This window comes from Otolemur garnettii, unplaced genomic scaffold (assembly GCF_000181295.1).
Source record: "Otolemur garnettii isolate 467f Iridium unplaced genomic scaffold, OtoGar3 scaffold00008, whole genome shotgun sequence".
NCBI lineage: Eukaryota > Metazoa > Chordata > Mammalia > Primates > Galagidae > Otolemur > Otolemur garnettii.
Genome location: NW_003852403.1, coordinates 23,863,554 through 23,887,592, shown reverse-complemented (window position 1 = coordinate 23,887,592; position 24,039 = coordinate 23,863,554). Strand labels below are relative to the sequence as shown.

Below are 24,039 nucleotides of genomic sequence, written 5' to 3'. Positions count from 1 at the left end.
ATCAGAGAAATACAAATGGAAACTACCCTGAGATGTCACCTAACCCCAGTAAGATTAGTCCACATCCCAAAGTCCCAAAGCTGCAGATGCTGGTGTGGATATGGAGAGGAGAACACTTTTACACTATTGGTGGGACTGCAAACTCATACAGCCTCTTTGGAAAGAAATATGGAGAATCCCCAGAGATCTCAAATTAGATCCCTCCTTTGACCCCACAATCCCACTATTAGGCATCTACCCAGAAGAAAAAAAATCATTTTACCATAAGGACATCTGCAGTAGATTATTTATTGTAGCTCAATTTACAATCTCCAGGACTTGGAAACAACCTAAATGCCAATCAATTCAGGTACATGCACACCAAGGAATAGTATTCAGCCATAAAAAGATGGTGACTTCGCATCTTTTGTAATAGCCTGGTTGGAGGTGAAACACATTCTTCTTAGTAAAGTATCACAAGAATGGAAAAGAAAATATCCAACGTACTCAATACTAACACGAAGCCAGGAGACGATCCAATGCATGCCCACATAGAAGAAAAACTCATTGCAATTCAAATTGGGGGAGGGATGATGAGGAAGGGGGAGGGGGTTGGGGTTCTCTCACTGAATGGGCATGGGGTGTTTGGCACACCTTTTGACCTATCAAAAATCAAATATTTTGACCTGCTTGCTTGTACCCTCACATTAACCTGAAATATATTTACTTAAAAAAATAAGTAAATGACTAACACTAAAATGTAGGATCCGGAAATAAATATTCTGCCTTTGGGAGATACTTTCCTGACTTTGGGGTGAAGTCACAGAAGAATGAGTTAATTAGAAGACTAACTGCTTAACATCTGTTGAGCACGCCATTACTTCTCAGATCCTGTGTTCGGGGTTGGTGGGTGCATAGAAACTTGCCATTCAGTAGAGAGGGTAAGTATTATAGCATCTCATTTTGCCACATGTAAGGTTATTCAGTAAGTATCATTGAAATGCTTAGCTTTTATTTATATTACCTACTAGACTTCAATTGTCTCAAGAATAGAGAATTTATTTTGTTCATCTTTGTATCACTATTACCTTGGATCACTTAATTTTTTCACCCCCTATAAGTGGGTGTTATTATCCTCAGTTTATAGATGAAGAAAACGATTCAGCAATTTATAAGCTAGCATGTAATAGGATTTATTTTTTCCAAATTACTTCTCATGTGAGAACATGTGTTAGTAGTAGGTTTAATGCCAAGTGTGTCTGTATTGTTGACATTTTGATTCCTCTCTGCTCATGTGCCTAGCACTGTGCCTGGCATGTAGTAAGTGTCCACTAGGTATTTGTAGAAGAATTAATTAGTGTGCCTTTCCTGAGCACTGTGCTCTTTGCTTCCATGTTGGTATTGCAAGCGACTCAAAAAGCATTTGGCACAAAGCACTCCAATCATCATTGAGTGAATGAGTAAATGCATATTTCCCGGAAAGTTTTGAGGATTTTCCCATTATCTTAATTCTCACGGTATATCCACAGATTCTGTAGGATGAAATGAGACAAGTGTTTTTATGATGGTGGCCTCTAGTCTGGAATTCATTTTCAGCTAATTGCAGAGCATCTGGTAGACCATTGACTTGCCTTGTTGGCCGTTTCATTGTCTTAAAAATTTGAGGAATTGGCCTCTTTGCCTACTTGCCCTGGCAGTGGAGGCCAATTGGCTGTCTTCGGCAAATGTATCCTGTTTTGTAAGCTTTCTTACTCTGTAAGCCTATCTTTCTCTTCCTTAGTAAACTTTGTTTCATTCTTGCCTTAAATTTTTTTTTTTTTGAGGAAATAAAGAGAAGTAGCCATAGTTCTTTGAAGAAATCAAATTCTAACTCAACAGGGGGAAGTGGCTGGCCCTGCAGAAGTAACAGGAATCTTACAGACAATAAGTACAAAGTTTCCAAAACTGTAATAGGGGTAGGTCTGAAAAGATAAATCAGACGAATATGGAAAATTTATGAGAACAGATTTTTAAAAGTTCAGAGAACAGATTCGAAGAATTCTATAGCAAAAGAATTTGAAAGGGAAAATGCCTCAAAAAGATTCAGGTTTGCAAAAATTCTAAACATACCAAACAAACTCTTAATATTAGTTTTCTCTGGTTTTGAGATTATGAATCATCTCTGTTAAATTTCATCTGTCTACATCTTAAAGCTGTCTACAAAGGGATTTTTTCAGATGATGAAAGAAATTTTCAGTATAGTATAATCTGAACAATAAAACAAAGGTTACTTTAAAATAAGCAAGTTCCACCATGCAGTTAGTTGTACATAATTCTTAAATGAATGAAAATTTGGAGACTAATGAAAAGACCACTACACAGGTAATTATATGACCTTCTTCCCAGTTTCTGTGCATCTCTGTCTTAAATAATCTTTAAATAATTGATTTTTACTTCATTCATTAAGCATATGTTTATTGAGAACCTTCTATATGGCAGCACCATTCCAGGCACTGGGGATTCAAGTGTGAACAAAACAGAGTCCTTGTCCTAAAAGGCTCATGTTCCAGTGGGGAGAGATACAATGAATAAATAAAGCATATGTTCAATTTCAGGTAATAGTGGTACTTTTTAAAGTATTTTAAAGTAAGGAGCAAAGGAGTAATGTAGTATGATTGTTTCAGACACATTAGTCAGGGAAGTTCTCCTGGAGGAGGCCTGAATGGTGTGCATTGGCCTTATTAAAACCCAGGTGAAGAGGCCAGGAGAGCGAGTAGCTATCAAGGGAAAAGCCCTCAAAGACTCTGAAACCAATTAGAAAAAAAAATCTCAGGATACATGTATGTTTTTGTTTGTTTGCTTTCTTGCATTTTAAGTTCAAGGAGCACATTATTCCCCCCAAATATGAACCTGCAACTCAGAGATGATGGTAACTTTGATGAATAAGAAAGAGAACAAAGCTGTTATTTTTTTCTATGACAAAGAGAGGATGGTGTTTAAAATGGAAATGATAGACTCCTACCTGGGATAGGGAAGAGAAAATGAAGACAGAGAGAGTGAGAGGATGCCTCACACTCTAAAGGCCTTCAAGGCTTCCGGTTGGTGAGAGCTGTGTCCTTCCTTCGTTCACTATTTAGAAATGATTGCAATCATGGTGCAAAGAGGGTACACATATTGGTTTGTCTACAGTTACTTTTATTAACCGCAGTTAATTACTAGGATCTTATTGAGAGTTGAGATTTGCTCAAAGTCGCATTGCACTTGTTGTCTTTAGAAGTTGCTCCACCTGCAATTGCCCTGTCCTGCAGGGCTAAGTCTCCGTAAGAAGACTGATGGAGGTAGAGGTAGAAGAATGGGGGCGGGGGCGGGGATGGGTGGGAGGGACTGAATCAGAAACCTCCCTCCCACCGCCTGCCTCCAAACCCCTGCTTTGCCTTCGTCTTTCTTTAATGCCTGTTCTTTCTTCTCCTTCTTCACCACCAACCATTTCAAATATAGCTCCATGTGAGCTTCCACAGGAAAACTGAGGCCCGGTGTGTCTCCAGAGAAATGCAAATAATCTTTCTGGAAACCCAGAGAATTTCATTTAAAACCACCGGAAGATAGCTCAGAAGCTTGGCATGTGGTCAGAAGGAGGAGTCGTCTTGTGTTCAATTCAAAATTCCAGTGTAGTGTGTAAATGACTATTTGTCTCCAGCTACAAATAACTCCCATTTTATTAGCCGTATTCCTTGTTTAAAAACAGGAATACTGCTAATAAAATATCAATAAGTACCATTTTGATACTTAAAAATAGCAGCATGCATTTTTTTGATCCAGACATGGTGCTGGGTGCTAAATCATGAATAAGCTGAGGTCCTTGCTGTCAGTGAAACCTACTGAAACCCTGTTGGCCACCTTTGAAGAGAGACCTGCAGATAGCAGGAGAGGTAACACAGGCAAAGGACGGGCCGACGCGGATCTGATTTTCAAAGGAAGGAGGGATGCCGATTCTCAAAACCTCATATAAATGAGCCACAAACAACCTTGCTAAGATGGACAACTGGATGCCAAATGATTCACTAAGAACCAGTAAGATAGATGAGCACCACTTCCTTCCATGAGAGGTCTACCAGGTTAACCAATGGGGGTGATTAGTGTATCTGAATTTCCACAGACTATTTGCCAAGGCATTGCATGGTTGCTTATGGCTAAGACGAGAAAAAGCTAGACATTGTAGGTATTGGCAGCTTGTTGAGTGGCCATCACCAGAGAATGGCAATGAATGGCCATCTAGAAGAAGGTTTCTAATGCCAATGCCTCTGGTCTTGTTGTTGTCAACAATGAAATTGGGATGGAACAAATTTAATGAGGTACCATTAATGGAAATAAAGGTAGAGCCTTCTATGGATTTCTAAGACAAAAAGGCAAAACCCCAGCTATACAGGTATAGTATGTAGAAGATGGGACATGGCTTAGACACCTGACAAACACTCAGAAACTCTGATGTAGCTGCCAAAAAAAGCAACTTCAAGAGAAAAATTGTGCTTGGAATGAACTATTGCGAATGGTGTTTTATCCTGTGCTGGTCAAACTATAACCCAGATTTGCAAAACATTACAAAATCAAAGTATATTTGGGTAGGGTGTTGAAGGAAGAAAAGCAGAGGAAATGAAGAAGTTTTGGAAAGGACTTGTCAGTGCATGAAAGATAAAGTCAACAATTCATTTGCCCAAAAGGTTATATCTAAGACCAGAAAGTGAAATTTATAGAGAGGCATTATGGCTCAATTTAAGGATTTTCTATCAATCAGAACAGCCTGGATTGGGGAGGCCAACAAATTCCCCTCATCCCTGGTGTTTCAGGGTCACTTCTGTTGTTGGAAGAGTTTAGGATCATCATTTAACCTACAAGGTCCCTTTCAATCTTACATCTTTAGTTCTAGAGTTGTTTACTAGGCATTTATTGCACTACGATATAGCTTTGTGGGTCACTCTTAGGCTGTGCTTTTAGGATTTGGGGAAATGGAATAATAATACCTTGGATAATAATGGACTATAAGACCATGTGAGCCCTCTCCCATTCCAAGGTGAACCCTCTAGAGATGAAGTTACAGGACTTTAAAACACATTGACTCATCTCAGTTCTGATGTCAGCAAGGAAAGAATGGGCAATCTAGGGCGACCACTTGATTGACACATAAGAGAGCTGAATAAAACCATCCCCTGGACACTGGGTGTCCAGTGTATTCTCCAACCATACCTGGCTGAGGGATCATCCAGTGCTGTGGATGAAGTTTACATCACTGAGCAAAATGCCATAGAGATAAGTGATCATTTGCCTGTAACAGTCAGTAGCAACTTTTCTCTTAATGATATATATATATATATATGTATATATATATACTCATAGGCTTTTGACTGGTGGTAGAGACAGATCTATTCTAATTTTGCTTATTATATAAAATTCTTTCCCAGTTTTGAATACAGTGGGGCCTCGGTGATGGGCGGGATAATCACAGTTTATTAACATTGAGCATCACCAGGTTTATTAGCTCTTCAGGTTTATAAGCTCCCTGTTCTACCCATAATTCATATACTTATTCAAAAGACAGGAATATAAATGATAGCATGCATTTTTTTTCCAGCCTTATATCAAATACTTACTGATCTATACTACTCAGAGCTGTACTGAATACTAATTCTATATTTCATGGCCCTTGGCAATTGTATTAAGCTCAATGTTGCTCATTTACTTAAGGAACCAATACATTTTTTGATACAAATAGTTCTCTATAAAACTACACAATCATTTTTGACCCTAGCGTAATTGATTTTGCATTTACAGTATATGCAATAGAAAAGTTACCAAACAACATAGAGTTAAATATATTCTAAGAATACCAAGCTCAGAAAAGAGCTTACATAGCATTTTTTCTGCTTGCTTTACATTTATATTTGTGTCACAATACAAATTGGGCTTTTACAGTCCAAGATGAATGCCATGGTTCCTATGTTCATTCTATATCCATCCAAACAGTAGTCGGACCAAACAACAGCCGAAAATAATCAACAAAATGCTGAACAACCCATTGTAAAAATATTCACAGGCAGTCAAAGTCAAGATTAGAAAAAAATGTCCCCGAATGTATGTGTAACTCACCATTTTTGCTTTGGTAAAACTGCAGAGAACTATTGTGATGAGGCAATGCACATAATATATGTAAAGCTTTTCCAGAGATTAGCTTAGGGTAGCTAGTTTTACGGAGCACTCTCATCATCATCATCATTAGTAATAATGTAATTAATAAGAAATCTGAGTCTGAGAGTATCTGGTATACAAGAGGTCTATTTTTTGCTTTACATTTGTAGAAATTATTTCTAAAGTTTCGACTCGTTCAAAAATAGATGGGGAAAAGTAATGAAAACTAATAACCTAATTGTTGTGCTTCTGGGTATCATAATTGGCTGAGTACACAAAACCAGCCGTGGTGGATTAACAGGCAAACTCAAGGACTGCCTAATCTGACCACTGCTAATCTTTGCAAAACAGCCTTGTCAGTTTTAATTTGCTTTACAGCAACCCTGCTTGGAAGGTAGCCTCACTGAGAAATAAAATATCCACTGATGCTAACAAAGTGCTGCTGTTTAAACAGAAACGACTGCAGTGTAAAGTGCAAGAATGGTTTTAGGTTTAGAGAAACAGTCCGTGAATACTTTATCCATATGACTCCAGGAGTAAATACCTCTAATGAGTTGCCACAAAGGCGAAAGTCAAGAAATGATCGCAGCATCCTATAGCATCTCTGCTAATTTCTCTTTTATGATTTTCCTTGGTGGTAATGATTCAATACAGACTGCCTTGAATATTAATGTAAGCAATTGTTAAGAAAATTACTTCTGAGAAAACAACAGACTCTTTCTGCAAACCATTAAAAGGTTTTCATCTGTTAAACACTCATATTTTAGGGCAGATTAGATTTTAGTGTTTGGAGGAAATGAGATGCCAGAAGCTACGATTATCACCAAATCACAGAGCTGGGGGATCACTGAAAGGTCATTTGGTTCATTTCCCCGTCTCCATTCGAAACAGCAGCCAAGAGAGAAAACTATTCACCCTCTTCTTTAAAGTTTTTAGCATAAACTATGTTTGAGTCTTCTCTGAGCCAACCTCCTGTGTGTGTGTGTACTTCATTTCTGAAGTTATTTTGAAGAAGTTATCTGGAGATTATCTTATAGAAACATCAGAGCTAAAATGAGGAGGGCAACACCTGTTGGGTTTTATAGTCAAGAGAAACAGATGCTGAGAACGGAGAGAGGCCATCAGTAACACCAAGGGCACGTGGAGAAGGAGAAATGAGAAGAAACCTGCAGGCCTGGAAAGAGCAAAGATTCAAGCCAAACCTTAAAAGGATGAAAAATAAGAGCAAGCCCAATGACTTAGTATTACATTGCTTGCAGGAAAGCAGATAAGGGCCATTTTGGGGTAGACGTGAGTTATGTTAGGAAGAATTTCTTCAAAGTGAGAAGGGACACCACCCACTGAGATGAGTTCTTGATGTAAGTTACATAACACATTTTCAACCTTTGATTACGATATTTTCTTAAAGAAAAGGCTCTAATGTTGGAATTAGTTTAGGCAAAATAGTTTACCTAAAGATGAAAGGATGATCTTGTTAAATGAAGTCAAAATGACTTACGCAATTTGGTGCCTATGATTCTGGAAGATGAAAAAATCAATACTCCTAAAACCTAACCTGCATGGCCAAAATCCAAAAATTTCACCCGTGCATCACTGAATTTACAATCAGGAGTGTCCTCACCCTTCTCCCCATCACCTTCAAATAAACTGACTTAAAACTATTTTCAAATTAGTCAAGGAAAAATAATATAAATGTGTGCTTGGAAATAAAACCAGATTTCAAGTGACAAAATATAATTAAAGGAACAGGACTTGTAACCAATTATTATTTTTTCTTTTTTAAAATGGTCTTTTGTTACAGCAACAGTAACTAATTATGTACCCAGACCAAATAAAGAGATATGAATAGACATGAAAGACAAGGAGGAACCAGCTCGACAAGATAGCTATTGTTTCTTTTGGTTTTTCCTCTTCCATGATAAGGTACATACAATGAATTCTCAAGTTCACTAGGAACAAAACGTCTTTGTGTTGCCATTCATTTTAAAATAAAACTCCAAAAAATGAATGTAGCAAAATATCAGACAAGGATTTTTACATACCCATAGAGAACAGAATGGCAGCTACAAGACACCCCTTTCTCGGATATGAAATTTGGGTTAAGACCTGGTTTAGAAGATGTAACCAATGGCATCCGTGTTTATTCTCTAGGTGCCAAATAACGTTTACCTGTTTTTCCCAGAATGGCACGATGCTAGTCATATCTTCTAAGTAAAGACGTAAGTTTAGTTGAAAGGACATCTGTCAGACCTGAATTCAAATATCACCTCTCATTACTCTCTGGATGGTTAAACCTGCCCAAGCGACTGTATTTCCTTGAGAATAGTGTTAGACTGCCTATAATTTCTTACAAACATCCGTTCTCTTTCCTGGGGGGTGGCAAAGGCATGGTGACAACATGGATCGGAATTACTGTATTTTATAAGCAAACATAGGAGAGAAATGACTCTCTTGTCTTATGTTCCAGAAATGGAACTTCTACTTCTGTGTGTGGGGCTGTATGATCTTAAAATGATCTCACTGAGAACATCCACATTAATTAAAATGCTTCCTTATAGCAGAATGCCAATGTGTAAGTTTATAGTAAAAATATATCCATCAAACTAATGAGCTGTATCAAAGGATTGATGTATTTTTTTCCAAATGTATAGACATAGATATAAATCTAATCATATGGGAAGGAGAGTTATAATGAATTAACTTGGTTACTGAGTAAATCTGGGTTCAGATCAGAACCAGGGAAATAACTTGTAAAGTGGAAATGGCTCATGCTTTAAAGCCATGACAACCTAATGCATTTTTATCTCTCCAGGGACACATGTGCTACATGGTCAAGAGATTGGTGTTTCTGGGCAAAAATCTTCTTATTCTAGCAAGTGCTGGAAAGATACTACCTATATTTGCCCTTTTAATGTCCCTTTATATATCTCCACTCTAGAGTACACTAACTTCTGACGGATAAGCATGTTTATTCCTAAGAGGTTTAAGCGATGTGTAGACTAAACACTGAAATTTTAAGCTGAAACACCGGTTTATCAGCTTGCAAGGGAATGCTTTGCAATAATTGTGTGAAGGCTGTGCTGACTGTATTTGGAAGCAGGACGGAGTTGTAGTAACATTCCCTGGGTGCTGTTCTGAAAAATCACGAACCCCTGACTGTATACACATTCCCTCTTTGAAAAGGAACATAGGGCTTTTACTTCGCGTGAACAATAGTTCTCAGTTTTCCCGTATAAAAATCTCTCTTCTACATGTTTCATTTTGGCAAAAGCTCGCAGGATGATACACAAAGATGACAATCAATGAACACAGAAAGGCTATAATAATGGTTTCTGGGATTACAAAACTGAGAGGCTGGGAGTGAAGCCCAGCTCAACATTTACGATAATGAGAGGCTCACGTGGATCTCAGGATCTGTGAGAGGATGGCGGGGAAGCAGGACGTGGAAGGCCCTCTTTTCTGATTCTCTGCCCATTCAGTGCATTGTTGCCCCAGAAACGTGGTATAAATCCACCGTTTTCTTGTAAGGCTATGTGAGGACACAGAATTCTCGGGAGAAAACGATATAACCAATTTAGAAGCTGCCGTGGAGATCAAATAAATGGAAATGGAAATAATAAACACAATCATAAAAGTTTTGGACCCGAAAAAGGCTGGAAGTACTAGACATTGAAACTGGGGCACACTACGGAATGCTATAAAAGAGCCCTTCATTTCATTAGGTGAAAGGATGTTTAAAAGGATGAAATTTCTATACTCTTATGTTTAATTTGTGCTCCAATGTTTGAAATGTTTCTCTCGATTACATATATATTCTTTTCTATTTTTATCACAGAGAGCAAGATAGCTGAAATCTCCCTGTTGATATATACATACTAGAAGGGTTTGTCATAGGAAAATCAGCCACAGTGCTCATTCAAGGATCAACAGCTCTGCGTTGGGAACTTGCACTCAGAAATACTGACTCCTCTTGCTCCCTTCACAACTGATGTCTGAGTCTGAGGAGAATATTTCAGTGACGTTTATTTTAAAAATTTATTAAAAAAATTTCTATACCCTGATAAAGCAGACCTGATAGGAAATTATGCACATCAAAACATACTACCTCGTAAGGAGTTGTTTTGTTGGTAGATCTAACGTCATGGGGTGTAAATTTCAATTTTTGATAATAAAAGTGTTTTCATGAAATTCCTATCAGAGTACTTCTTGACTTCTAAGTTTCAAAAGCCAGAGCTTCCTGACTTCTTGGATTTAAAAATACATTTTACGTTTGAAAGAGAATCCCTAGACTTCGGAAGAGTTTAAATACCCGACACACACAACGTGTTTTACATCATTTGCCTTTGACAGCTCAGCTAACATGACGATATTTGGATTTCATCAGAAACTTCTGTGAATTAGGACAGGAACTTCTTCACAATACATTTTTGAAAGTCTTAGCTTAAATTGTACGTGAAAACACCACACTGTACCCCATGATTGCATTAATATACACAGCTATCATTTAATAATAATAAAAAAAATTAAAGGCAGGTATTTGGACCTGCCATTCTCAATTGGTTAAAAAAAAAAAAAGTCTTAGCTTAGAGTGGCTAAATTTAAAAGTCTTAGATCTGTAAATGAGGGAGAATTATCTATTATAAATTATCATGAAAATAAGCACATTTCTAATTAATTTTTTAAAAATGCCTTGGAATAAAATGAACTTTTTGGTGCTTTTCCCTTCTAAATCGTAGAATTAATGTAGTAGAATGAAATTAGAGGATTATTAGCTGAGTTGGTGCTCAGGGAGTGTTTTGAGCCATATACTTTGAGAGGATCAGTTTTACTTATAGCTTAATATAATGCATTATGGAGAAATAGTGCAAACGATAGTTGGGGGGATGTTGCCCTTTTTATTAAACCTTAATGTATCACTTATGTGTGGTTAGTTACACTCCTCCGTAAAAGCGGCCCAAACAACTATTTTACTAGTGCAAAAATTGATAAAGAAAATGAAAAGAAAAAATGAAGGCAGGAAAAGAAAGATGGAAAGCAGATAAGTCCCAAGACTCACAATCAGGAGTCCCTCCGGCGCAGAGACAAATGATCAGAGTTGTTTACTCTTTCACTCTCACCTCTCACCAAGTGTCATTATCAACCTTTGGGTTTTCCTTTTAACATTACTATTTTAAATCCCGAAAATCGCAATACACTGGAAATCCCACAGCCCAGATGCCACAGGGTCATTTTTATAGAAGGACCATTTCTCACCCACAGGAACCAAGGGGGAGAAAGGGAAATGGCTGATTTAAATACCCTAACTCAGAATTTACTGTGGATTTAAAATCTCTGACTTAATGTTGCATTAACTACTGGTGGCTGCTTTACTGCCTTTAAAACATGCATATATAATTGGATCCTGTAATGCTTTGCCAGTAAAATAAATACTGACTCACACTAAAATAAATACTCTGCATGATGAAGTTCATGTAGACATAAATTAATCATTTACCAGTTAACCAATATGCACAGGAAAGAAATAGATCACTTATTAAAGGTTGCCTCATCTATAAAATGGGAAAAATAAAAATGCTGATATATTTTACTGCACTGCTGTGAGGAAAAATGTATAAAATTATTGCGAAGTAGTTTATAAACCATAAAATGCAGTATGCACATTAAATTAATAATATTTGTACTAATTCAGATTCAACACCCTCTGCATTAAATATGTCTTTTTGCCTATTGAAGCATACACAAAACCAAGCTGAGGCTTTTTATTTAATTTTTAATGATGTCTTCAAAATTCTGCAAAGCATCACAGAAGCTGTTAAAAAAAAACCCTTTCCAATGGCTCACTGCTGCCATTTCTAAGACAAAGTTTTTGGCTGTTCACATCCTCAACCGCATTGTTAAAAAGTCTTCTCCCAAAAGGATTTATATCGTTCCCTTGCACTGACATAGTAGTTACAAAGGGAACATGGGTTTGAATTTTTTTTTTTTAATCAGGTAGAAGTTATTAACATGCTCCAGGCTTGGCTTTATTTTAAATTATAGATTGAGATAAGGAAGTAATGTGAACCTGGGCGGGTATGTTGGGTCTCTGTACATTGCATCAAAATGATTTGCAGTGCAAACCTTCTGTGCTGGGACAGCAGTTCGGCCATGAATCAGCAAGGTCTCAGGGCCATCTTGCTGCTCAAATGGTGTGGGCTCTAGAGATAAATCAAGCTTCTTTTTCTCAGCTTAAATGCGGAAACACCATTCAAGGGCACAAGACCGACCTAAGCAACGTAGAACATTGCTCCTTTCTTCTTCCTTTTAATAGAGTTTTATTTAGAAGACCTACTTGTATAAAACCTGTAATCCACTCAGCACATTCTTAACACCATCCATGTCCCTTTGACGCTCAGTGATAAAACAAATCATATGTTTCTCTACTCACTTCCTTTTACAGAGGCCATTAATATAAAAATACCTCTTCTTCCTCTACTATGAAATGTGAATCACTGGCTGGAGATGTTTGAAATATTGCCACATTCCCCCCTCTGTATCATGTGTCACCAGCAATAATAAACAGTGATTAATCTTTGGTCATGAAGTATATTGATGGCTTTCTTGTCATCGGGAGGTAAGTATTTTCCGGTATCAGGTTTAAGGCTCTAATATTTATGCTAGGAACGTGTGTGCTAGGAAAAATGTACCTATGTTCAAAGGAAACTCACTTTCACGTTTTCTTTCACTTAACTATTCATGGACTTTGAAATTCCATCTGAATCTCTCTCTTTTTTGCCTCAGGACTCACCCAGGAGTGTTCTTTAAATCAGGAATCTTGAATTTATCCCAGTACATTCATCCTTTTGGTGCTAACAGTGTCCTTGTCCAATAGGAAACATAATAAAAAATGGGATATGGTTAAAATGCAAGCTGACCCCAGTTAAAGCTTACCAGTGGTCAAAAGAAAACACACTGAAACTGTTCCTTCCATCTCCTAAACTCAGCCTGGGGGGGAGAGGGTCAAAGTTTTCCTAAAAGAACTGGAATAAAGGCAGAACTGGAATAAAGAACCAGAATATACAGAGAGGCAAAGGAAGGCAAATTAAGGCTTTGAGGCGAAAGGAATGAGATCAGTAGGGTGCAATTCTACTTCAATTCAGTTTAACTAGTATCTGTTTAGGGTCTGCTACGTACCAGGCACTGGAGACTATGTTTGGGATACACCAGTCAAAACTGACCAAAATTGCCACCCTCCTGCAGCTAGCCTTCCAGGGGAGGGAGACAAACTAAATATGAGTAAATTATGTCATTTATCAGAAGGTGGCAAATATTATGGAGGGAAATCAGGGAGGAGAACAAGGACCTGTGGGAAAGGCTGGATTTTCAGAAGGGTGGCCAGTGAAGGTCTTCTTGAGAAGGTGACCTTATTTTTTTGAGACAGGATCTGGCTCTGCTGTCTGAGCAAGAGCACAGTGGTGTCACCACAGCTCACAGCAACTTCAAACTCCTGGGCTCAAGCAATCTTGAGGCAAGGTGCATCTATCATGCTGGCCTCATTTTTGTATTTTTGGTAGAGATGAGGTCTCAGTCTTGCTCTTGTTCAAGTTGGTCTCAAATTCCTGACTTCAAGAGATCCTCCTGCCTTGGTTTCCCAAAGTGCTGGGATTTTAGGTGTGAGACACTGTGCCTCACCAGAAGGTGACAAAGACTTGAAGGAAGTGAGAAAATAAGTCATGTGGATTTGTGGGGGTAGGGTGTCTCAGAGAGAGGAAATAGCAAATGCAAAGGTCCTGAGGCAGAACACACCACCTGTGTCTGCATAGTTCCAAGGAGGTCAGACTGCCTGGAGTAGAGCAGAACAGGGGAGACAGGAACCAGAAGGGAATGAAGTCAGGGAAATCATCCTTGGTTGACTCTGCATGAAACAGGAAGTCACTGGAAGGTTTTAAGTCAAAATGATTCAAGGAGCAAATGATCTGACTTACACTTTATTGAAATAGACTATAGGGGGCAAAGGTGGAAGCAAAGAGATCAATTAACTGAATTAAAATATTCCAAATCTCTTGCATAGGTTTAATGAATATGAGCTAGACATAAATGATAGACAAGAGTTTAAAATTTAATGCCAACACACTGCAGTTGTAACTACATGAAGCTAAAACTAGTTGGAAGAAAGAATTCATAAAAAAATTAATTTCCACAGCATTAAATGGCAAGCTTGAATATGTTTTTAACTGAGGTTATACATATATGATAAAAAAAAAAAACTCCTAAGTTGTGGGAATTTCAGGTACCTGAGGTATTGGTCTCAAAACTCCTGACTTCAAGAGATTCCTCAACTCTTAAGTTGAGGAAGTTGAAGTATCGCTGACAAATAGATTAGAAATTTCCCTTCTTGGCTCGGCACCTGTGGCTCAAGCGGCTAAGGTGCCAGCCACGTACACCTGAGCTGGCGGGTTTGAATCCAGGCCAGGCCTGTCAAACAACAATGAGGGCTGAAACCAAAAAATAGCCGGGCATTGTGGTGGGTGCCTGTAATCTCAGATACTTGGGAGGCTGAGGCAGGAGACTTGCTTAAGCCCAGGAGTTGGAGGTTGCTGTGAGCTGTGATGGCACAACACTCTACCTAGGGCAATAGCTTGAGGCTCTGTCTCAAAAAAAAAAAAAAAAAAAGAAATTTCCCTTCTTAATATTGTGTTGTGGGATTAAGCAAGGGCCTGTCATGATGCTGAGGTGGTCTTCCTAGGTATCTTTCAGTCTGTTGCTTTTCAGTAGTTGGAAGTTGGAGAAACTTGAACAGTTAAGAAGAAAACATCCATGTATCACCAAGAAGAATGAGGGGACCCATAGTTTGGATTAATCATAAGTATTTTTATTTTCAAACTTAAAACATGAATGATGGGAACACACCAAAGGTTGGGTCTACTCTAAGGAATAAAGAAAATGGATAAGTAAAGGCATCAATGAAAGATGAATTCAGACTTATAGGCAACCTTACTGGCAGTTGTAATGGTTGGGCTACAAAACAGAGCTGTTCCCCATCATCTTTTGAGCTCTTCAGCTTTTACAGATTAGGGCCGAAACATTGTCAAAATTCACAGAGTGCCCACTCAGAGACTCACTTTCCTCTCTCAAGTAGGTTACTACACTTACCTGGGGAAATTTATAATGAATTCTGGTTAGGCAGCTAATTAAAAAGTGAATTATCAACTATATTAAAAATTGCCAGCAAGATGTGCATTTATTCATTCTTTAAGTTTAGAAATCTACCTTTCCCTTAAAAAAATAATTCTTCACTGGGAAATTCCATGTTTTATATATACATTTTCTTTTTTCTTCTTAAATCAATTTTATTGAAGTGAGTCTCAGATTTCTGTTTGTTGAGTTAATGGATGTGATTCAAGCTTTCCCTGTCAGTAAAAAGCATCTAACATCATAGTTTTTCTTTAAAATAAGAACAAAAGGCCATGATTTCAATGCCAAAGCAATGTGAGATCCCTGGAATTACTTTTGAGTCAAAGGAATAATAATGATGAAAATAATTACTGCTACCATTTTTCCTTGCTAATATATGCCAGTGCTTTACATCTTATTTAGTTCTTCCAAGAATTTCATGAGGTAATTTTACACCCAGTAAACGATGAGGGAACAGAGCTGAGAAAAGTTAGTGCACTACTGAAGGTCACACAGCTTGAGGGTTGTAAAGCTAAAATGCAAACTCAGGTCTGTTTGACCCCCAAACTTCATGAGTTAAGCAAGATTGTTTTCCCTCCTTAAAAGAGTTTAACACTAAGTTAAAACTATTTTGTTGCATTCAACTGGTTTTGGAATTGATTGTATTCATGTACGACAGAGTCAGCTAATCAAGAGCTTATATTCAGAAGACCATATTTCCTAGCCATTGGCCCAAACATCAGTTTCTTTTATAAAATGCAAGCATCAGGAGACCTCTGATGCATTATTAACATCAGATGTTAAAAAATAACTCTCACTTGGTACCTTAAGTTACTTTTTATGTCTTCTCTTATTTTCATCTAATTTCTAAGAAGATACAAATTAAATGATGGCCAATGAACTTTGGTACAATCCTACCCAGGGGCCTGCTAGACTAGTCAGGTATTAAGTGGGTCAGTCCTCTTCGAAAGGCTCCTATATGTGGCCACTCCAAGTAAATGACTTAGCAGACAGGCATGCCTAACTGTGCTGGGATGGGCTTACTGACTTACTGCGCTTAATGCTGACACCATGGATCCACCATTTGGATTCCTTCTCAAATAAATAATGACAACAATAACAACATAATTACACTAATATTTTTGAGGGCCTACTGTACTCATTACACATGTTATTTCACTCTGCCCCATGGTTTCTCATCCTTGAGATTATTGACTTTTTTGGCCAGATGATTGTTATTGTAGGGGACTGTTGTGTGCAACTAAGGATGCTTACTGAAAGCATCCTTGGTCTTTACTCACCAGGCACCTGTAGGACACTCACCCCCTCCAATTGTGTCAGCCAAAACTATCTCCAGGCATTGCCAAATGTTTTCTGTTGTGCAGAATCACTCCCTTTGGAGAACCTGTTTTATTTCCTCAACAACTGGAGGAGGTCAAGATTATTAGACTAATATCACCCATGAGGAAGCTGTGGCTCTCAGAGGTTTAAGTAAAATGCATAGCGTCTCACAGATAGTAAGTTACAGAGCTCGAATGCAGGCAGACCGCCTCACTCTTGAACACTCACCCTGCGGTTGACATTCACATGTGAATTTCATCTGCCTTCTTTCCCCTCCCTCCCCTTCACCCTTGTATCTCATCAAGGGATGCAATAGCGGGAGAGGAAGGGGCGCACATGATATACTGCACAAAACTTTTTTATCATACCCTGGTCTTTTATTTGACTGATTAATTCCATTTTAATTGGAATTCTAGAAACTAATGAAAAAAAATTACAAGTGTTAGATGGTCTATTCTCAGTGCTCTTGAATCTGCCTGATTTAATTCTAACCAATTAGCATGCTATTATGGAGGAATATTATGTTGAGAATCAATATCACACTAAACACTAATATTTTATTCAGTATTAAAAATTTATACAAATGGTAATACAAGTGCTTTATTCCTCTTTCTCTAAATGAGAAGAAATGCTTCCCTAGGGCGATTCCAGTGAAGATGATATCTTCTTAGGAGACTATTGTTATTACGCTTTACACAGATCATTGCTTAAATGAATCAATAAGATTTAATCGAATGAAATTTGTTTATTTTATTATAAGATGTATGAGTTTTCAGGGTATCAAAAATTGTTTTCTTCTTTTTATACCTATAGTATAATTCCTAGTTAAGAGAATAACAAAAGTACATGATTGTCCAACATTATACTGTAAAAAGAACAAAGTAACTACCATACGTCTTCTGATTTTATGATATGATTTCTTTTCTTTTTTTATTTCCTCACTGCTAGTCAGTATGGGAAATATCATTTATTTTTTTCTCTCTTTTTTCCATTTCTTTACCCTTTTTTTATAGTCTTAGGCTGGAATCCAAACCTAAATATATTCAGATTTTGCATTTTATGTCATACTTACGAAGAGGAATATATCTAGATATACTTTGACACACATAGATAAATTCAAACCTAGATAAACATCTGATAACCACCTTAAGATAGTTTAGTGAGGTGCAATTTCAAATCTACTTTTCCAATTGAGCCTCTGGGTATGTTCCCAGTGTCTGGCCTTACCATGCTCTTTGATTTTAGACCCTTCTACCCACTCCAGAGACCCTGTGGAACTTCTTGGCCCCTTCCTCCTCCTGGCCTGTCCCTCTGTTTTTTCCCCTCCTATGGTCAGTACCTTTTTCATGCTTCCAAACTGTGGCAGCACTCAAAGATTTCCATAGGGTGGATTTAATGAAGATATTTTTACAATTTTCTAATACTTAATGTACTTTAATTCTCAACTACTTGGTCAAGTATTTGAAAACTACCTGAAAATTATACCATTTAAAAAAAAATCTCTAACTTGGGTGGTGCCTGTGGCTCAGTGGGTAGGGCGCTGGTTCTATATGCCAAAGGTGGTGGGTTCGAACTGGCCCTGGCCAAACTGCAACAAAAAAATAGCTGGGCATTGAGGCAGGCACCTGTAGTGCCAGCTACTCCTCCTAAGCCCAGCAGTTGGAGGTTGCTGTGAGCTGTGATGTCACAGTATTCTACCAAGGGTGACAAAGTGAGATTCTGTCTCTTAAAAAAAAAAAAAATCCCTAACTTTGTGAATTATTGTACTCTGCTCCTAAAGTATTAGCATTAGAAAAGTTTGGCTCCACATTTTTGCACCATTTGGGTCGGCAGAGATCAATCAGTTAATATGCACACAACTTAAAAAGGTTGCTTGTAATTCTAAAGGCATCTTAGGAGCTAAAAATTGACACACATAACGAAACCAGGAAAAGAAAATCATCAAATAAATTAAGCTAACTGAAACATTAGAGATTGGAGGTACGTTCAGCATAATAATCGCCATTACAAATAGGGAAATTTAAACTAAAAAAATAACAGTTAATGGGTTGACTTTTCTAAAATATTGATGGGATTTCATTAATAAGTGTTTTATGCATATGGCTCTTCTGAATATTCCTTTAAAAAACGAAAGACTAATGCCTTAATGAGAAGTATTATTAAGTAAACGTATTTGGATCTGGCTTATGAAAACTAAGACTTGAGAATTTGAAATGTGTGTATAAAATGCAAATAGATTTAATTAACTGAAAACCCATAAGACAGAATTTCCTCAAATAAGCAATTACTTTGGGGACTAATAGTGCAAATAGGATCCTGATTCATTAGCACAAATACCCATATGAGAGACGGATCAGCAAATTTTATTCTTTAAGTTATTTATGCACACATGGTACTATCTCATTAATTTGGGGCTTCACTACATTTAAAATCTTTGATAATTTGTTCGTGAGCTAGACTGACGTTTACCTTTGCTTTGCAAATACTTTATTTATAGGTAGACAATATATGGTGTTTTAAACATTTATTTTCAGTCTTATGTACACTTTTTAGACACAGAATAAGCAATTTTCCAGGAACCTCAGGCACTTTACAAGCTCCTACATACATCCAATCTATATGCTAATAACAAAGTGTTCATATGATTTATTATAACAGGTCTCCTTAAGAACTTCTATTTTGTAAATGTTTTGTTGAAGTTACTATATGTAGTTAAAGGTAATAAAAGCCACGTTTGTTTAAAAGTTATAATTCAGCCTTCCCACAAATTCAGATACGCCCATCACTCACCCTAATTCACTGGAATAAATGAAATTACACCAACATTCATAGCCATATATAGAAAGAATTTTTCTTTTAAACATGCATGAGGACATATAAACACGTAAAGAAAAATAAAAGACATTGTAGAGTGAAAATAATTAACAACGTTATGGATGGACAAACGAGAGCAAATTGTCCATTTCAAGTCATTTTAAATCCTTTAGGCACAATACCCTGGGGGAAAAAATTTAATAATGTGGCCCTTTCTTCAGAAGTTGATTTTGGTCCCATGGGATGAGTCTGGGTGTAATCATGTACAGAGTGATAATAAGATTTTCCAATTAAAGACAGTCAGTGCCCAGGCCAAAAGAGGTGGATGCTTTGAGCCAAAGCACATGGGAAAAAGAAATAGCACTGCACAGCAATCTGGCCATTTCCAAATCTTCTTTGTCTGTGACCATGACTTTTCAGAGCCCACATGTCAATTTTCTGCACAAAATGCTACTCACTAAAGAATTTTAAGTATGTATAAAATGGGTAAAAGAGCTCTTATTTTAATGATCAAAATTCATATGTAGATCCAAATGACTCCAATTCTAAACTAGATGAAGCATATTCAACTAGAATTTATAAAACCGACAACTGAACTAAAACATGGAATATTTCTCTTTTTTATGAAACATTCTGGAGACAAACCAGGATAGTATTCATAAGTCATGCCGTCTTCACATAAGAAACATTTCCATTGCTGTGTTAAATGTTGTAAGAAAATTATAAAGGGAGGAAAACCGAGTTGGTTACCCAAATTAGTAGCTACTCACCATTCGAAGGGTGAAGGTAAGCTTCAATTCCATTTTCATGACTTAATCAAGAATGCTTGAAGAAGAGAACTCTTTTCATGTGCTTCTTGATTGTTATAAAACCTAGGAAGGACACAAAAGCACGGAACAGGTCATTATCAAGAAGAAAACTACCAAACAGTATTAGTTTCTCAGGTCAGTGATTCTTTCTCATCAGAATGAGAGCTATCCAGCCAACTGTAAGCCATGTGCAAGTCTCCCACTCGTGCATAAAGGTTAGAGCAAGGAAGGCTGAAATGATGATGGCCTTTGGAGACTGAACACCTTGGGTTGAATCTCACTCATAGGATTTGTCCGAGTAAATCTGAAGTCTGTAACTTGACCAACACTCAGTTCCTCATCTCTCAGAAGTAATAACGCCAGTTATTCATTGGGACTGTTCTGATGATAAAATGTGAAAAGATATTTAGTTAACAATGAAAATATTTATTGATGCCCTGACTCTTTACCTTAAGGAGTTGAGGGGGCTTCCTAAAAAATTAATTAAATATAAATAAAAATAAGAAAATAGAGTTAAGAGTAAAAAAGGAGGAGCTATATACAGAGGGTACCCAAAAATGGATATACATTTTAAGAAAAAAACTATATTAATAATATAATGCTCAATATACACTGATAACAGACGATGAATACAAGTCACATTTGAGTGCCTCCTATAAGTGCAGAAATCAAATATGACATGAGTATTATAATTTTAATACAGCTTTTTCCTTTCTTAAAATGTGTACTTTCTTTGACACCCTCTGTATACATGTATTTACCTATATGGGTCAACACAGTGAAAGGATTAAAGTTATACCTTGGTTTGCTTTTCTTGGTTATTCAGGTGAAAATAAAACAAAATTTCTTTTGTAACTCTCATTCTTAGGCAAAAATATATAGTTTTCTCCCAAGAAACCAGATATTTTACCCTCCTGTTATAAAATTCATAAAGAAATTTTTCACTATTGAAAAATTATTCACTAACCTACTATTGAGGTTTTATGTCAATGGAGACACTGAGATAAAATAGACTGTGTGGGGAGTAGGACTAACAACAAATTTGGTATGAAAATTACAGGGCAAAACAGTACTTTTGCTTGGAGGTGGTTATTATTTCTATAAAAACTACATTATTCCTAGAGACCAACCTCAAGCTTGGATCGGGAAAATCCTAAATATTATCTATCAACCCAGTAACTCCCAGTTAGTAAATCAGCTGGCTTTCCTCCCCTTCTCCCTTTCTGTGTGTCCCTAACACACAGGAGCTTCTTCACTTCAGTCACCTTCTTCAGGCCAGTTGCTGCTCATTATTGACGGGGCAAAGCTGCAAAGCTGAAGTGGGGAGCGGATGGGAGCCAGCCCTGACAGCTGCATGGCGCACTTCCTGGGGCCATGCTACGGGCAAAGGAAGCTGAAGGGCAAAGTGAGGAGTGAGTGAATTTATTAATCAAACAAATATCAGCTTGAGGACTCTTCCTTGAAATCTAACATCTTTTTCTTGGCTTCCATGAAACTTCACTTCTCAGGAAACTGCCCTGAAATTTTTTCTTCTGCCTTGCCTTCACTATGGGCCTTCCACGAGGTTCTCCACTCGGTGGCAATTTCGTTCACATCCATAGCTTAAATTATACCCTTGCGGATGCTCTTCTGGTCTAGATCATCATACTCTCCTGAATTTACTTTTCTTTTCATACCTAAAATGAGCAGCATCCTGACTCCCCCTGGTTCAACGATTGGTGTCATCCCAATTCTCCCTTCTCTGCAACACTCACATCCTACTGATTATGGCCACTCTGCACACAAAAGACTCCTACTTCCCATTTGCATGTTCAAGGCCAGCCTCACAGTTCAGAAACTCATCCCATTCAGGCAGCTTCTCATCTTATGTCCTCCTGCTTCTAATCTCCATTATTTCCCGGCTTTCCTGGTGATCTCGGTCATTTTTCCTGAAACTCATCCTTTTTTCCTTGTTTGAAAACTTCTACAAGCCCTCCAATATATCCCTGTAAAATCAAGTTCAAATCATTTCAGCAGAGCTTTCCGAGATCTGAGATCAGTACACCTGCCACTTTCCACATAACCTCTCTAGTCACACTAAACCATTTCCCTTTACTGTCACCCTCTCACCACCACCAACAAAGTGTTTCCTGCTCATCAGACTTTGATTAGTAGCTTTCTTTTGGCTGAAATACCCATCTTTTAACACCTAGTTTATATACCATCACTCTCAAGGATTTTCCTGAATCCTTGAGTAAGACTTCATTATACCTTCCTCTAAAATCAAAGATCCTTAACTGTCCCCTCACTATGAAAACCACATTTCTAGTCCCTGGGTTTATTTTGGAGAGCTGTCCATCCAGCAGCTCCCTTGCCTGCGGAAGTTTATGATCTAGCTAGGGAATCCCTGCTTTATTTACATATCAAACTTCCATGGGATCATATTGAATGCTTAAGTATGGTGGATGATTCAGATCATGAAATGCACTTGAGATTATCACATGAATATATATTATGACAGGAGTGTTTCTTATGATAGATCTTCCATAAAGGATGGTAAATATCTGTGAAATGCCTGTCCTAATATCTGTATGAGATGGCTTAGTATTTGCTCAATTAGTAAATGTGAACTCAACCACTTATCCCTTTCCAGCTGCACCCTAATCTCTCACTTCCTCTTCACGGCCAAACTATTGCAAATAATCACCAAGGCTTGCCTTTCCTCTCTTCCCTCTCAGTGGCACTCTCCATCTGACCTCTGCTTTATCACTTCACCCACTGCCCTGAGATAGGGACTTCCTCTCTGTATCTCCTCTGAGTGGGTTCACACTTCTTTATTGAAGCAGGAGTAGGGAGGGAACCAGGCTGTAGTTCACTCCACAGGAGTCACCAAACACACACTCTAGTGTGATGACTCAGGCTCTTTCCTTCACACAGCAACGCCAGCTCGTGGGACAGGTGAGTCAGAACCTCTCTGTCACCATTCGGTTTATGCATTTATTCTGGCCGCAAGAGCACTGTTGACTGGAGGAATTGGCAAGGCTGTGTTCATAAATTCCCTGATGGTATTTTTTAAAGACAGATAATGAAATATGAACATGTAAAATATCTCACCCAGGCAGGATCACAGACAGAATCCAGTTACAACTAGGTTTCATATACATATCACTTAGCAATTTCTCTTTAATTCAAAACCAATTATCTCCTGATCAGCGTTCTGGGTCCTTAATAAATAAACATTTCTCAGTCGTCTTCATTCAAACAAGCTGTCCGACTGCTTATACCTTCCTGAACCTCTTGCTCCTCTGCCTTCCATGATTCAGGAATCCCTGGGTTTCCTTCTTTTTCTTTCTTCTTCTTCACTTTTGGGCCATTATGGGATTGATTCTGTCAAGACTTTGGCCCTGTATTCTTTTCTTACACTTTCTTCACAATTTTCTCTAAGCAATCATGTCCATCTCCAGACCTATGAATGCAAAGATGAGTCACAAGTTTATATCCCAACATCAGTCCTCTTTGACCAGCTCCACACCCTTCATCCCATGTCCACTTGCCCTCTCCTGTGATGTCCCAAGACATCTCAAACTTGACATGTCCAACACCAAATGTAGCCTCTGCCTCCACAAACATACTCCTCTTCTAGTGCTCCCTGACGCTCAGCCTTGGGCTCTGTGGTAGTACTGCAGAAGACGGCCTGTCACTTTTACTTACTATATATATCTTGGATGCATTCATTTTTTAGAAATCACCAGCACCTCATCCTTCCTCCCCTAGGCTGAGTTACTACTGTCCCTCTACCGAAATG

General features: G+C 37.9%; 1 protein-coding gene across 3 annotated transcripts in view; it reads right to left on the bottom strand.

The window, feature by feature from the left end:
- RHOBTB1 (Rho related BTB domain containing 1) overlaps nt 1-24,039 on the bottom strand; it is a 125,051-nt gene that overhangs the window by 91,511 nt on the left and 9,501 nt on the right. For 2 of the 3 annotated variants that reach the window (XM_023509531.1, XM_023509534.1), the window contains exon 2: nt 20,217-20,318. The gene's annotated coding sequence lies outside the window, so the exon portion shown is untranslated. Of the gene's footprint in view, nt 1-20,216; nt 20,319-23,518; nt 23,701-24,039 lie in introns of all 3 variants that reach the window. The other variant, XM_023509532.1, reaches the window with a different exon arrangement.